Consider the following 16,610-nt stretch of genomic DNA (forward strand, 5'->3'; position numbering starts at 1 on the left):
TATTACTTTTCCTGCCAGTTCTCATTCATGGTATCTTATTTTCTGGGTTGCTTAGATAACTTTGACTATATGCTAAAAATGTGTCTTAAAAATTACATTACAATTAAAAATTTTAAGAGTAAGCTGAGACTTAATGGGCGATGAAGCTTTTCTCCAGAGAAGACTTCGGTTTGTTTTTACCAGGCACCTGGGGGCGTTATCAGACCAGAATCACCTTAGACAAGTCCAAGACCTAAGGTTCTCTGAATCACTTTTGTGACAAGAAGTAAGGCTACAAATCTGTGTGAGGAATGGTAGGTTCACTCTTACCCTGAAGGAAGACATGGCCTGTCAGGATCCCAACTTAAAGCTGGGTTAGTTAATTAAAGCCCCCACCTGGGGGCCAAGAACTGATTTTCCATGAAGCACATAAGACTGCCTAAAGCACAGCTGGTTTCTCAGATCTTTTTTCCTGATAGTCACATGCCCAAGGGCAAAAGCTTTTAAAAATGAATTTGCCTCTTTGACTTCTGGTCTTCTCCTAAATTTTCATCTGCCACATCTTCATCATATTATTAGCTCTTTGCTGTTTTTACATTTCAAATATTTTTACGTATCTCACTGAATATGTTGCTAAATAAAATTACCTCATTACTGTTACCAGAAATGGAAATGCACTCTACTGCTTTTATGCTTGTTTTAAATGTTTTCATTCTAGAGACGATATCAGACTCTACATGACATTGTTAATGATTTCAGGTTGTTTTTCTAATTTTTAAAAATTTTTTAGTTGTGACCTGACTTATTTAGACATTTTGGAGAAAATTGCATAGGCATGCTGATTGAAAGATTCTTGTTTTCTAATTTTATTTGAGCTGTCAGCAACACTTAACAGTTCTTTTATTTGTCCCTAACTGGCCTTTTCCTTGGCAATCTCTTTAACCTCTAATTCACCCCTACCATAACACTCAGCTGTTGATTTTGACTCTTTCTGTTTTCTCTTGGCCTATATCAAGTGTCACCACTTTTCAAACATTATCTTAAATAAATCCCTTTGTTTCCATTCTCTTTGCAATTGGTCTACTTTGGATCTTCATCAACTTACTTGGGTATTATATGGTCTCCCAGTCATTCTCCTGTGTCTAGGCTCCATCCATGACCCCCTTTGCCTACACCTCCCATCCTGGAACTGACAGACTCGTCTTCTAAAAATTATAGATATCAGTGGATTGCTCCCCTATTTAAACATCTTCAGCGACTCACTATTCCCTTCAAAATAAAGATTAGTATCTTTAGTATGTCCTTAGTATGACCTACAAAGTCTACTGACTTATTTCTCCAATGTTATCATCATTACTTCTTACAGCAAACACTTTAGTCACACATAATCGCTGCCCCCAGAATATACCATATACAAACATATCTCTGTGCTAGGTCACTGACTTTTTCTTTTTCCCCCTCAGAATGCCTATTGCTTCTCTCCTTCGTGGGCAAATCCTACTTCTCCTTCAAGGTTGACTTCGTAAGTCATGTTCACTGTACTTTCATTAATTTTATAGCTTGCGCTACTATTCTGGGAACTCCTATTGGCATGACCTGTGTCTTACTCTTTTTTGTATGCTAGTAACTGATACATAGAAACCACTCAACACATGTTTAAGAAATGACTATCCTGAGGAAATTTTTTTCTCAGCAATTCCTTTTTTCACCTTATTTTTAAAATTCTAAACATCAGTATTCTTGTGCTCTTAGGCTCTTTATCTAGAATAATGATTATTAACAATCCTGTATGTCAACTATTGTCGGTAAAAAATATGTTTGCAGGTTTGGTGGTTGCTGCTGTTTTGAGGAAAGGAGATTCTCTATTTCCTTTTATACCAAATGAGGCATGTAACTTGATAGTCATGTAAGAGAAATAGTGGACGTTTAGGTAGAGTGAATCAGCTGTGTATTATCAGAAAGGTTCACAATCACAAGAGTAATAGAGTGGGAAAACTGGCATATTTCAACAAATCTAGTTCACAGCATTGGCTAACACAATAGGAAACAGTCAATGGGGACAACAAAATTAAAATTATCTCATTGCACACAGCCTGAATTTTAACCATGAGGAAACACAGGGTTGTTTTCAGATCACAGTGTGGTGTTAAAGAGAAAGTAGTTGATTGCTTATATAATATGAATTGTGACTCTAAACCTTAACGCTGGTTGAAAATTTTTCTTAACATTTTTAAGACCTTGAGGTGCATCTTTAATATCATTTTGCTAACAGCATATGCTAAACAAAGAAAAATTGCATTTGTCTATTAAAAATGAACACAGTTGGGAACCAGACGAATAGGAATATAGCTTATTAATTTGAAGGGTATTTAATTAATTTCATATTCTTAAAACCACTTATTAATTTTTCACATATGTATTGTAAGTCTTTGATATGTGAACTCCTGAGATTTAGAAAAATAAGAAAATTGGCTTATATTATCTCTCATATAGGAGTCTCCTATCCCCACAAAGAAAAAAGTCCTAATATGGGTAGACCCCAAATTGATCTTCAAAACACATCTTTGAATTCAATGAAATGTTCAAAGTCAATGTTTAAATTAGAACCCAGAGTTCTTCATCACAAAATATGAAAATATGTTATGGGTCTTTTCTTTTGCCTCATAAACGAGATTAAGACCAGCTCTTGAATACTGACTGATTTTAAATCATAACTTCCAATTAGCTGACCACATTTGTCTTATAGATTCCACAATTCAAGTTCCTACCTTATTCTTTAATGTGTAAGCAATAAACTTATTTCCTCCCTTCACTGAACACTAACACTGGAGTATATCATGTTCAAACAACAGATTTAATCAATACATTTCTTATATATTATTTCATTTATATTCTTAGTTTATGTATCAAATATTCACATATGTCTAAAAAGTTATTTTGCCTTTCTCAACAATAACTTCTTCCTCTCAGAAAACCAAGTTATGGAATAGTGTTGGTATCACTCTAACTCTTAAAAAATCTCATATTTAGGGACACTTTTATTACAGAATAACTTAAAGAAACCTAAGAAAATTCTGAAAAAAAATTAAAGAGTTGCGTTAAAATGTATATTTCATCACATATTGCATTATATCCTAATATAAAGTAGAAGCACATTTATTTGCACAGATAAAGCTGGACTTTGCATTTTTGCAAAATAAATGTGATGTAAGGATGACTCAGCGACACCCTGAGTCATGACAGCCTTGTACACCTCTATATATTTTAGAGTTTTTTTTACTATTTTTCTTTTTGTGTCCTATTTTGCTGTTTTTACCCATTTCCATATAATGTGATAGTTCATAGACTTATGGATTGCTACAACAATGAATTCACTGAATTAATCACATTTTAGCAATATAGACAACTTAATTTGTTTTATTAAAAGATACAGATTAATTTTGAATGAAATTGATCTTCTAATACATATGAATTTCCAAATCTTATAGTGTTCATCACTGCACATTTGTAGAAATGTTTACTCACCAAAGGATGTTTTATACCTCAGCTAAACTTAACAAACAACTCTCTTCCAAGATGCATCCAATGTTTCAAATGATTTTGTACATAGAAGGCATAGGTTATTTTATTTTATAGTTAGTAAAACTTAGATGTAGACCCATGAAGTATTCCAGATATACTGTGTGGCTTCCTGAGATAACAGACAATTCCCAATTTCTGTGGCATATAAAAACCAAGGTTTCTGTCTCACTCACACAATTTGGCCAGCACAGATCAGCTGAAGGTCCTTCCCCACATTGCTGCTTTTACTTGGAAATGGTCCACTTTCCTTATCCTCACATTTCCTTGGCTAAAGCATTCTATGTGACCATATCTAACATCAGTTGCATGGGAAGTAAAATACTACCACTTGCCCAGAAAGAGAAAGGATTAGAATACTTATGAAGAACGCTAACATATTTTCACACTAATGAACGATAAGCGGCCCAAAGCCCCCAGTCTAACACAGATCTAGTCTTCAAGTCACATATACCAGTGAACAGGTCCATACTGGAAAATGTGTAGGCTACCTGTGACCTCTTGCTAGCGTCTTTTGCCTATTTAGATTATTTGGCTCTCAACCCCAGTGAGACTTTTGGCTCTTTAAATCATTGTCCTTTCCGGAATGTCTATGACCTTTCCTGTCACTACTTGTCCACTACTATGGAATTCTAAAATTTTACCTGTGCTCACACGTATTGCTCAAGGAGTCTTTCCCTTAAACAGTTTTGGAAAGGGAAAGGCGCTTACATTAGGGCAATTCCCACAGAATGTAGAGAACAAATGTAAAATGTTATCACTTTCCAATCTCTAATAACTGGCCATGTATAGTAGAGAAATGGAGAAATAGGGACTTGAATGCAAGTCTAATCCCTGGCCTTCATTTTTACTCACCAATGTCCAAATTCATTTGATCCAGGATTGTTATCCTCCTCCCTCACCTCAACATAGCGTTTCCTAGAATGATCACTCCCAAGAATATAAGTTGGATTTGCATCAGCACGTGGGTCATACTTCAAGATTGCCACATATTTGGACACAAACGAAGTGTGAACACGTTTCAAAAGGTTGAAATGATACCAAGCATCTTTTGAGACCGCAGCAGAATAAAAAGAAATATCATTATCTACAGGAACCCCCCCAAAGCACACAAATACATGGAAGTTAAACAACATTCTTCAGAATGCCTTTTGAATTAACACAGAAGTCAAGTCAGAAATAAAAGATTCCTAGAAACAAATGAAAACAAAAATACAACATACCAAAAGTTCTGAATATCATGAAATCAAAGTAAAATACTAGGTTCAGTGAGAATGGCAACGAGGATTGGTTATATATATCATACATTAGAAATGCATAGTCTAAAATAGCATTTCTATCTCAGATACTCTACCTTTTGCTTAGCATTTAATTTTAAGCACTAACAAGATAAAACTCAGGAATGCAAAATTAATGAGGCACTTAAAAGTTGAAAATTTTAAGGTCTTTTGGATTGCAATTTACATCAGCAAATCCAATTTATGTTCTTGGAGCGATCATTCTAGGAAATGCTATATTGAAATGAGGGAGGAGGATAACAATCCTGGATCAAATGAATTTGGAAAATGCTTTGGACCATGTCCTGCTCTTGGAGATTTAGGTGAACATTTGCATTAAGGATTCATTAAAGTTCTGCAGTAAAAAGACATGCTTGACTTTTTTTAAGACAATGTTTCTCAATCTAATTTGATCATGGTACTAGATAGATAGATATAGATATAGACATAAATATAGACATATAGATATAGATATAGATAGATATGGATATCACTTTCAACACCACAAAAAACACTTTGGTAAATTCTGGTTTAAATAACTCTGGTACATTGTATTGGTAATTAAAAGTATAATAATATGTAGCTCAAGTAATACTTCTAGGACATAAAGCTGAGAATTTCGAAGGACTTTTATAAGTATCTTTACTCTTTGGTACTTTGTTTTTATTCTTTCTTTTAGTCACACTTTTTAAAACTGAGGTACAATATACATATTAAACTTACCACCTTTACCATTTTTAAGTGTGCATTCAGTGGTAATAAATATTCTTTTTTTATCATATTCTTTTGACAAAAGGCATTGATTTTCAACACCAACAGAAATCAAATTTTAAGCTGACAGTGCATCCAGTAATATTTGTTTAGCATTATTCAGGCATACAATTTGTGATACACTACAGATAAGAAGATTGGCTATGTGCTCCAGAATCCTGAACTCAAAAGTGATTTACCCTATTTTACTTGTTTCATTCAAAACTCTAAGACTGGTATTTCATTTTAAAATATTATAATATATTACTGATTTATTAGACATAGTTGCCTTAAAGAAGACATTGTAAAGAGAATGGTCATCTACAACTTCAACATCTGTTTCTTAATGCTATTTTTTTGTTCACCTCCTGTAAATTCAGAAACTTTAAAGCTAAAAAAGAAAAAAGAAATCGTTGGGTTTCAAAAGATGTTCTACTAAAATTACTACTTGTGAGAATTTTTCTGTGCAAGAAGAAAATTAATAGATTTTAAAAAACAAAATAGCCACTTTTCGCTTTAGAATATGCAATATACTCACTAAGTGCTTTGACCATTTAAGAGGAGCCAACTCTTCCATGAACTTTTATACTATCAATAACTCCATTCAAAGAAAATCCTAGCTTTGCGGTTCCCCAGTAGATATTAAGGTGGCTTAGTGTGAACGGGTATGGGTGTCCTTTTATCACCTTGTCCACTCTGATAAGATTATTCTATTCTTAATTCATTAGCAATTTCAGTTCTTCCCTCCTCATTTTAAAATAAAAAAATAAATCAACACTTTAACAATTATTTGGGAAATATTTATTTTTCTGTTACATAAGGAGAAATCTTTCAATCGGAATTATGGATAGCATAAATTCCTCACACACATTTTTTCCTGTGATTAGTTTTGTTTATATTTTTCCGTGGGGTTATAATAAGATTCAGAAGCTACAATGATGTCAGTATCTCCTCCAAACTTTTCTTACAAGAGGCTCTAAAGATATCTGTTCAGCACTGCAGGGCTGTTCCTTTGTAACTCTTTGAATAGTTCTACACAGTAGAACTCTATTTCTTGTTTGCTAGAGTATGAAGTCAATTATACCCATATTCTGAAACTGCCTAGCACCTAAAACATTTGGAGCTGAAAAATATCCTGTGTAACCATTTTTCAGACACTAGAACATAAATCTAAGTTACTTAGATTTACAGCATTCCAATTTCTCCTTTAAAATGACATGAGGGAAGTGTTTAACTTAATGAGGCAGAGGATCCTGGTGCGCAAGTTACATTATATTTTCCCTTTCACAAGGGTAAATTATTGCTGCAGTTTCCTATATGGTACCCCAGTGGCCTCAAAGACACAATGTAGCTTCCAGAAATGCCCACTTTTGTCTTAGGCAATAATTTATTCCCAGAAAGTATGATTTCTGAGAATTACCCACAGCATTTCTTAAAATAGGCTGAATTTCTTCAAGGTCATTCATAGATACTAACTGATCTTGATTTTTTTAATCTTTGGAGCATTGAAGTGGTAAGTCTGCATACATTACTATAAAAAGGGAAACTAATGAACAGTTTCTTTGTCTAAAATGTTTAGAAAACAAAAAATTCTGAGTAAGAAATTAAAGTATAAGGCATAAAAGCATAAGGCATAAAAGTTTTTTCATGGCATTTCGCCACTGTTACTGTAAACATTTTAAGATAAATAAGCATGGGTCATTGGGGGGTGGTCTTTGAAAATTTAGAACTGTAATAGTTAAATAGATTGTTCTATGTTTGTGAAAAAGAACCTTAATTTGAATATCAAATGTTTGGACCTCAGTGTCCAAATGTATGAATGAATTTTTCAAACAAGCTTTACTTTCTAATAAAGTAATATAAGAATTCAGTGAAAACAAAACAAAGTTCTCTCACCAATCAGTGTTGCAGCATTTGGGTAAATTTTAGATCTTGACAATTTTCAAGGCAGAGACATTACTCCAGGCTCTCTGCCAAGCCATTACTGGTAATCTGATGACAAGGGAAGAAGCAAATGGAAGTGCTGCTGCCTGGCTTAGTAAGATACGCATTTGCTAAAAGAGAAGCCAACACATTTCTTATGCAAACCATCAAAATCAAACGTAGGCACACACATGCACACACATACGCACACTGTGCTTTTATAAGTCTAGGAATATACACATTAAAATACAACTCTGTACTTAAGGGAAACACAGAAGTAGTAGGCACAGCTAGGGTTGACTAGATCCTTTCTTTATCTTGAGTGGTTTTAATATATAGCAACATTTCTCTCAATGGCTACAGTAAAAATAATTAAATTACTTATATCTGGATGGAATTGAGCATTTCTCTCACATGATTAGATTCTAGCAACTGTCCAAAATCACTCATTCATAAGTGGATGGTTTGGGCCACAATTATCTGTGGCTTATTTAATTGATTTAGATAAACATCTATTTTCTCTATGGTGCTAAAAAATAATTTGTGTACAATTACAGTGATAAAAGAAAGTAATCAAATCATACATTTTTATAAAAGGAAGACTGTTGAAGTTTTATAATTTCTTTGGATGGAAAAAATACTGAGTAAATAATAACTGTAAGTATTTGCATATGCTATTTTGACCACTGGAGGGCTCTCATATTTTTTAACTATTTCTTTAGAAATCTACTTGCTATAGCTGCAACTTCAGCATAACAACTTTAGATCTTGCCATATTGAAGTCTATATAATCTCCTAGCTCATATGATGGTATATATTCTCAAAAAATGAAAGAAAATCAGATCTGATTTAGTGTGTTCTTTCTCTGTTTCATAACAAAAAGTGAGAAATTAACAATGTGTCTTTTTTGTAATCATTTCATAACCAAGAGTCATGTCAAAATTATATGATCAAAGATACATGTATTGGAGTAACATATCCTCTAAATGTCAGCATTATACCCTGTTTGATGTCTTAGGCAATCCACATGATGCCAAGTCCCTGCCTTTGAGGAGTGCACTGTCCACTGAGAAGACAGGTAAATAGGTGATGACTTAGTTACAGTGTAGTGATAAAGTGTTAAGGTTCCCAGAGAAGACATTCTGAAGAAAGTAATGACTATGTTGTATCTTAACAGATGAGTGTGAGTTACCTAGATAAAGAAAGATGGGAAAGGCATTCAGGACTGAAGGACCAGCAAGAGCAAAGATATGAAGATACTATGTGTAGAGGAGGTAACCAACAGTTTGATGTCTATTGTAAATAGAATACACTCCAAGGTTAAAATGAAAGATGAAGTTGGATAGGTAAATAAGTATTCAGATGTCAAAGACTTTCATGCAATTCCAATGAGTTTTGTCTCTATTTCTTAGAGGATTTAATGTTTCTGGAATCCAAATCACTCCTCCAAAATAAACAAAGTAAAAATAAAAGGAATACATGTTCACAGGAGACCCCACATCTATTATATGTCCCAGTTCTCTGAATTCTCAAGTATTTTCATTGGACTTCATAATAAATCTTTGTTTCATTCAGAATTAAAGTATTTTTCTACAAATTTACAGAAACATGCTCCATTTTTATTCAATAGTTTTATTCCTTGATACACTGTTGATGTCCTTAGAATTCTCTTGGATTACAAATCAGGAGAATTCTGATTGAGAAGTACAGCTGTAGGTAGCACAGATTTAAAATTAGAGTTGTAAGAAATTAACTTTAGATAAATTCGCCACTCAGGATGATGATTTTGAATAAGGCAAGAATGGAGTCAGAGGAGAAAGAGAATATTGTAATAGTCTGCTCATAAAAGGTTAAGTTTAATGGATTCTATGATGCCTAGTGAGAAGGAATATTATTCTGACGGCTGAGTGGTACTATTATATATATATATAATTTTTTTTTTTTTTTTTTTACTTTGATTCTGCAGGAATCTATTTGATATAGCTGAATATTCTTCAGCCTGGGTCAAAATGGACATTATAACCAAAGTTTTACATAAAAATAAATCTATTTTTATTTATTATTTTCTCATAGTTTCAACCCTTCCACAATATTATGAGTAACTGCAAGGAGAGATGGTAACCAGCACCCATAATACTGAAGGGCCCCTCATCTTTTCTCATGATCTCTTGGCATCTAGTGGCAATATTCCATAAATACTCAAAGTTTTGGATTTTGCTGGAAATGTTGGTGGTTTGTTTCTTTGTGTACACACAATCCACCTTATCCAGTATCAATAGGTCAGAAGATACAGAAGTACATAGAATAACTAGGAGAAAGGCCAAAGAGGTAGCATTTCAATACTCAATGGGGAAGGCTTTCCAGATGGCTGTTTAATAGAGACAGTAGGTAGTGAAATGCATGATGGAGGATTATAACAGTGCTTGATCTGTAAATGGCAAAGATTCCAAATCCCTTGATTTGAATCTTAAGTTGCTATGATGCCAATTAAGGGGAGTCCAGAAGGCTTCTTCAATCCCTGATGAAGCTATTCTACTCTTTTGACAGATTCAATTATAATTTTAAATCTTATAAAAAGAACCGTGCTGTGTCCTCCTCATTTTATATATTCAAATAACTGGTTTGGGATTCAGATGTATTGGAGACATGCTTATGTGCTCAAGCCTACATAAAGATAGGCAGCCCGACCTATGATAACATGATTTTGCTATGACAAAGAGGAGTGGTCTTAATAAGTAGCTGGTCTGTTACTAATTGCTACCAAGAATAAAGACTTTACATCAACAAAGCTAAAAATAAAAGACATATTCTCTAGTATTCAAGTAAAAAATTCCTAAATAACCTATTGGATCAGTTTACTCATCGACTTGAAGCATTTTATACCCTGGAGCACCCATTGTTGTGTCTTTCTATTCAAATATTCAGATTATGGCAAAAGTCTTAGTTAGGTTCTTTTATTGATTTAGGCAGTGTAATGATAAGAAATATTCACAAAAATTTCTAGGCCCAAACTGTTTCAACTATGCCATATGTAATTTATGAAATCATAAGAGCAGATTCAGAATCCCCCCCTTTTTCAGAAAAACATTTATTCATTGCTCTGTGTATTAGAGCAACCCATCTCTGTGTGAGAATAAAAGTCAGGCTTCTTAATTTTCCCATCATAATGTCAACTCAGCTGCCTTGTCACCTGCTATTCAAACATAGATCTTTCTTCAATCATCCACGTAGAATATCGGCATTTCTAGCAACTGTCAACAAATTTAACCTTGGATTGACTGTGCTAAGAGTACAGCCAAGACACCTCCTTTTCTGCTATTGTACATTGGATCACAGGCATAGAGCATACTGGCTTAACGCTTTCCCTGCCCCCTGGTACACATATAATGTTATTACTAACCATTTCATTTTATGCCTTTGATTACTGTTGAGGTTTACCATAAGGCAAGTTCTTTGGGAAAATAAAGAAAGAATGACTTGGAGCAACTGCAGTAACATTGTGCTAAATGCTACTTGTTATCCTCAGAATAAGGAGCTAAATCATACAATTCTCACAGGAATTTATGCAAAAAAAAAGTTGATCTCTTAAGATAAGCTTGTAAGCTTTCTTTACTGTACATGGGTAAACTACATAATCTATCAATTTCCCTTTTTGTTTTGAATGCCTTGATGCTTAGAGCTAAATTGAATGTTCAGTTGTATTAATCATCTAATTTTTGGTGCCTTATATGATTATTGTCTTCAACATTTGTTTCGACCTATACTTTAGGAAAATCTTATTTATTTTATCTTTCATAGCATTTATCTAATGAGGGAAGAATCCCTGCCTCCTCTACTCACTTGTGATCTTGGTCTCAAGTGATAACTGCCTAGTGTTCCTCACATCATCAAGCAGACAATAAATGTTTGTTGAATTAGCATTACTTTGTACTGTCTTATATGTTTTAATAAAGAAATGTACCATTTTGAAAATAGGAAGTAAAATTTTAAACTATCAAGAATGACTAGCAAAGATTGTTGAGAATAATAAATAAATAAATAAATACAGTAACAATATTTAGGGACATTTTGAAACCAATTTTCTCCAAAGAGCTTGGCAATATCCTTTTATCCTCCCTCCATTTTTGGCCAGATCTATATTTATAATTGTCAGTCAGGTCACGTTTTAGTTTATTGAGTTTTATTTTCAGCAGGTTTTAACTTTGTTGGAGTTTATATTAGAGGACTCTAGACAAAATAGTTAAGCAGTAAGGTCATGCTTGATTACAGTGTGTTTATGTCATCAGTTTGTCCTATTCTTGAAACCAAGGCCATTAGTCAAGTACGTGAGGAGACTTCTATAGGCCAAGGAAGATTTCGCCTTTGAGACTGTCTTTATGAGAAATAGGATGAGTCAGACCAGCCATTATTTGTAGGAGCTAATGGTTTCTCTCAAGGAAATATTTTTGACATATAAGGAGACTGAGGCTGGACAGGTTAAGTAATCGTCCAGGGCTAAAACAAATCAGTCTAAATGGAAGTCTAAAACACAGATCTCCTAGTTTGAAATCCAGAACTCTTTTTAAAATGCTTCTCAGATGTGTCTCATAAGTTATCTGAAACAGTATATTGAGAAAAAAAGGGTGACTCAGAATATAGAGCACTATTTTGGGGTGTGGGGTGTGGTCACTAATCTCTTGTGCCAGTAGCATACACAGATTATTTTGAGGTATACTTAGAAAATGAATAGGTTCAAAGAGCTGGGGGACACTACATGAGTAACAACACCTACTTAAAAAGGAAACAGTTAAGAAAAGGATGGTAAATCTACTCAATAAAATAATATATGGGCTGAGCTTGATGGCTTGGCCTGTAATCCCAGCACTTTGGGAGGTCTAGGCAAGTAGATTGACCGAGTCCGTGGGTCCGAGACCAGCCCAGGTAACTTGGCGAGACCTCAACTCTACAATAAATAAAAAATTTTCCAGGCATGGTAGTGCACACCTGGGTGACAGAGTGAGACTCCAACTTAAAAAAATAAATAATAATAATAATAGTAATACATGTCTTTTATGCCTTTAAGCTTATCGTCCATTTATTTCATGAGCTAGACCAAATATCTTCCTGTAAACTGTGTGATGTTGGTTTAGCTTCTTTAACTTTTTATTCATATTTGTTAAATTAGGACAATAGGGATGTTGAAAATATTTGATGCAGTAATCCATGTAAAGGACTTATGAGCTCAGCATATTGCATGTAGTAAAATATTAATAATATCTATGAAAAGTTATAATTGCATGGAGAAATGGAGAAATGCTGATGTCATATATATGCAACACAACCAACACGAAATTGTGAAATTGGTCACAATTATGTAGATATATTGATAGAAAAAGCTAAGAAGAAAACATTAATTGCAGTTACTTTACATTTTGAAACATAGATTATTTATTTTTATTCCCACCTGTAGCATGCAAATTTTCTATAAAGCACATAAAAATATGCCCAGAAGAATATAAAATGTTTAAAGATAGATCTAAATCCACTATTTTTTCCCCTCGGATCTTAATAATTCTTGGATTTTTTTTTTTTTTTTTTTTTGAGGGAACTAGTATGGTTTCATTTGCTTACAAACCTTACAAACTTTTACCTATGAGTCCACATTTCATACATGCTAAGGAAATAGAATTCTCTTCTAGTCCAAGTCCTTTCTAGCCTTTTAGACCAGTTCATTCACCTGTAATGAAAATTTACCAGATAGAGAATGATATGATCCTGTTCTCAGAAGTTTCCTTCAGGCTCAGATGTTGAGCTCTATAAATCTTGATTCCAGGAGCTCATTTCTTCCTTCAAGAACTTGTGTCATTCTCTTAGCAAAGAAAAAGCTCAGAAGAATCATGTATCCTTAAAGGACATGAGGGGGTTTGTGACTACACTGAGGACCCCGAGAATATTCGGTAACACCTCATTGCTACGGAAATAAAATCTCCAGGGAGAGTCTTCTCTGCCTATGCTGTGATTAGCAATATTGAAGCGCAGTAAACAAGGAAAGGTTGTTGTTAATTTTGCAGCACTTAACACTACCAGTAAACATTATTATACTTCCACCTTTTTAGGGGTGCTCAACTTACCTGTAAACGTCTTCTCACCAAGGTGCTTTGCTCTTACCTTATAATTATGAAACACTGTATGTTTTAATCTAAGTGAAGTATTATACTCATGGGAATGAATCATGACTAGGAGAGTTCTCAGTGCATAAATCAATTATAATAAGCTCATCATCATGCTATACTCTTGTTGCTTTTAAGAACAAGTATGTTTGCATCAAACAAGATTGGGGGGCGAGTACAGGCTTACCTGTACTTTCAGGTTGTTTAATTTTGCTTTGCAGATATTATACTTTTTACAAACTGAAGGTTTGTGGCAACCCTGCTTCAAGAAAATATATTAGTGCCATTTTTTTTCAACAGTATGTGCTCACTTCATGATTCTGTATCCCATTTGGTAATTCTCACAATATTTCTTTTTTAAAATTATTATTGTATTTGTTATGGCCATCTGCAATCAATGATCTTTAATATTACTTTTTTTTTTTTAATCGGGGTCTCACTGTTGCCCAGGCTGGAGTGCAGTGGTATGATCACAAAGATCATGGCTCACAGCAACCTTAATCTCCTGGCCTCAGGTGTTCCTTCCGCCTCAGCATCTCCAGTAGCTGGGACTTTAGATGTGCACCACCGTGCCCAGCTCATTTCTTGATTTTTTTGCAGAGATGAGGTTTCACTATGTTGTCTAGGCCTGCTCAAGCAGTCCACCCACTTCAGCCTCCCAAAGTGATATTACTATTTTAATTAATTTAGGGCACCACAAATTACACTCATAAGACGGTGAACCTAATGGATCAATGTTTTGTATGTTCTGACTGCTGCACTGACCAGCCATTTCCCCATCTTTCTTGGTATCCTCCACAACATTTAAATTCAGCTAATTAATAGCCTTACAGTGGCCTTTAAGTGTTCAAGTGAAAGGAAGATTGTATGTGTCTCATGTTAAATCAAAAGTTAGAAAGTGACCTAATCTTATTGCTAATATGGAGAAAGTTTTAGTGGTCTGGATAGAAGATCAAACCACTTGCAACATTCCCTTAAGCCAAAACTTAATCCAGACCAAGGTCCTCACTCTTCTGATAACTGAGAGAGGTGAGGAAGCTGTAGAAGAGAACTTTGAAGCTAGCAGAGGTTTGTTCCCGAGGCTTGAGGAACGAAGCTGTCTCCATAATATAAAAGTACAAGGTGAAATAGCAAACATTAGAAAGTGCAGCAAGTTATCCAGACGATCTAGCTAAGATACTTGAGAAAGGTAGCTGTACTAAGCAATGGATTTTCAATGTAGACAAAATAGTCTTCTAATGGAAGATGTCATCTAGGACTTTCATATTAAAAGAGGAGAAGTTAATGTGACTGTCTTCAAAACTTCAAAGGATAGGCTGACTTTCTTGTTAAGCTCTAATGCAGCTGGTGACTTTAAATTGAAGTCAATATTCATTTACCATTCAAAAGTCCTAGGGACCTTAATAATTATGCTAAAGCTGTTCTGCCCATGACCTATAAATGGAACAACAAAGCCATAATAACAGCGCATCTGTTTACAGCATGGCTAACTTACTATTTTAAGGCTATTGCTAAAAAAATTCCTTTTAAAATATTACTGCTCATTGACAATGCAACTGGTCACCCAAGAGCTCTGATGGTGATATACAAAGAGATTAATGTTGTTTTCATGCCTGCTAATGCAACATCCATTCTGCATCCCATGGATCAGAATTTTGACTTCCAAGTATTATTATTTAAGAAATGCATTTCATAAGGCTATAGCTGCCATAGATAGTGATTCCTCGTATTTAGGCACAGTAAATTGAAAACTTTCTGGAAGGAATTCACCATTCTAGATGCCATTAAGAACATTTGTGATTCATGGGGTGAGGTCAAAATATAATTAACAGGTATTTGGAAGAAGTTGATACCAACTCTCCTAGATGACTTTGAGGGATTCAAGATTGCAGTGGAGGAATTAACCACAGATATGGTGGAAATAGGAACCAAATTACAGTTAGAAGTAAAAGCTGGAGATGTGACTGAATTGCTGCAATCTCATGATAAAACCTGAACGAATGAGGAGCTGTTTCTTAGAGATGCACAAATAAAGTGGTTTCTTGAGATAGAATCTACTCTTGGTAAAGATGCTATGAACATTGTTGAAATAACAACAAAGGATTAGAGTATTACATAAACTTGGTTGATAAAGCATTCATCAGGATTTGAGAGAACTGACTCCATGGGGGGGGGGGGTGTAGTTTTAGATTACATGATTTTGCCTATGAGTATTTTTTTTTAAAGATGTGGGATACAAGTCAGGATTGGGTAGACAAGTGGTTTATGTACAGATGAAGTTTGGGCCTTCCATTAGATCTAACTTCAACTGGATTAGGATAAGGCACCCTTACTGATATTATGTGCCCCTTCCTCTCCCTGGCAGTGTCCCACTACTGCCAATTCCTTTTTTGTAGTATTATGATAGATGTTCAGGGTCCACTTATGAGTGAGAATATGTGGTACTCAGTTCTTTGTTTCTGTGATATATCACTGAGTATAATAGACTCTAAGTCCATCCAAGTTTCTGCAAAGTCCATAATTTTGTCCTTCTTTATGACTGCATAATATTCCATTGTGCATTTGTACCAGTTTTTTTTTTCATCTAGTTCACTTTTGATGGGCAGCATGGTTGGTTCCATGTTTTTGCTATTGACTGACTCCAATTTTGAAAGAAGTTCTACTGCAGGTAAAATGATATCAAACAGCACCACATGCTACAGAAATGTCTTTCATGAAAGAAAAAGTTAATAGATGTTGCAAATGTTCTTGTTGCCTCATTTTAAGAAATTGCCACAGCCACCACAGCCTTCAGCAACCATTAGCCTGATCAGTTAGAAGCCATCAGCATCAAGGTAACACCCTCTCCCAGCAAAAAGATTATCACTCACTGAAGGCTCAAATGATTGTTGGCATTTTTTTTTTTTTTTTTGAGTTGGAGTCTCACTCTGTCACCCCGACTGGAGTGCAGTGG

At 34.5% G+C, this 16,610-nt stretch overlaps 1 protein-coding gene across 1 annotated transcript in view; it reads left to right on the forward strand.

The window, feature by feature from the left end:
- The first annotated feature begins 1,446 nt into the window (after positions 1 to 1,446).
- Positions 1,447 to 16,610, forward strand: part of DTNA (dystrobrevin alpha) — a 300,965-nt gene continuing 285,801 nt past the window's right edge. The window contains exon 1 of the mRNA XM_021708883.1: positions 1,447 to 1,501. The gene's annotated coding sequence lies outside the window, so the exon portion shown is untranslated. The remainder of the gene's footprint in view (positions 1,502 to 16,610) is intronic.

This window comes from Carlito syrichta, unplaced genomic scaffold, assembly GCF_000164805.1.
Source record: "Carlito syrichta isolate Samal-C Ts95f unplaced genomic scaffold, Tarsius_syrichta-2.0.1 Scaffold65441, whole genome shotgun sequence".
Classification (NCBI taxonomy): Eukaryota; Metazoa; Chordata; class Mammalia; order Primates; family Tarsiidae; genus Carlito; species Carlito syrichta.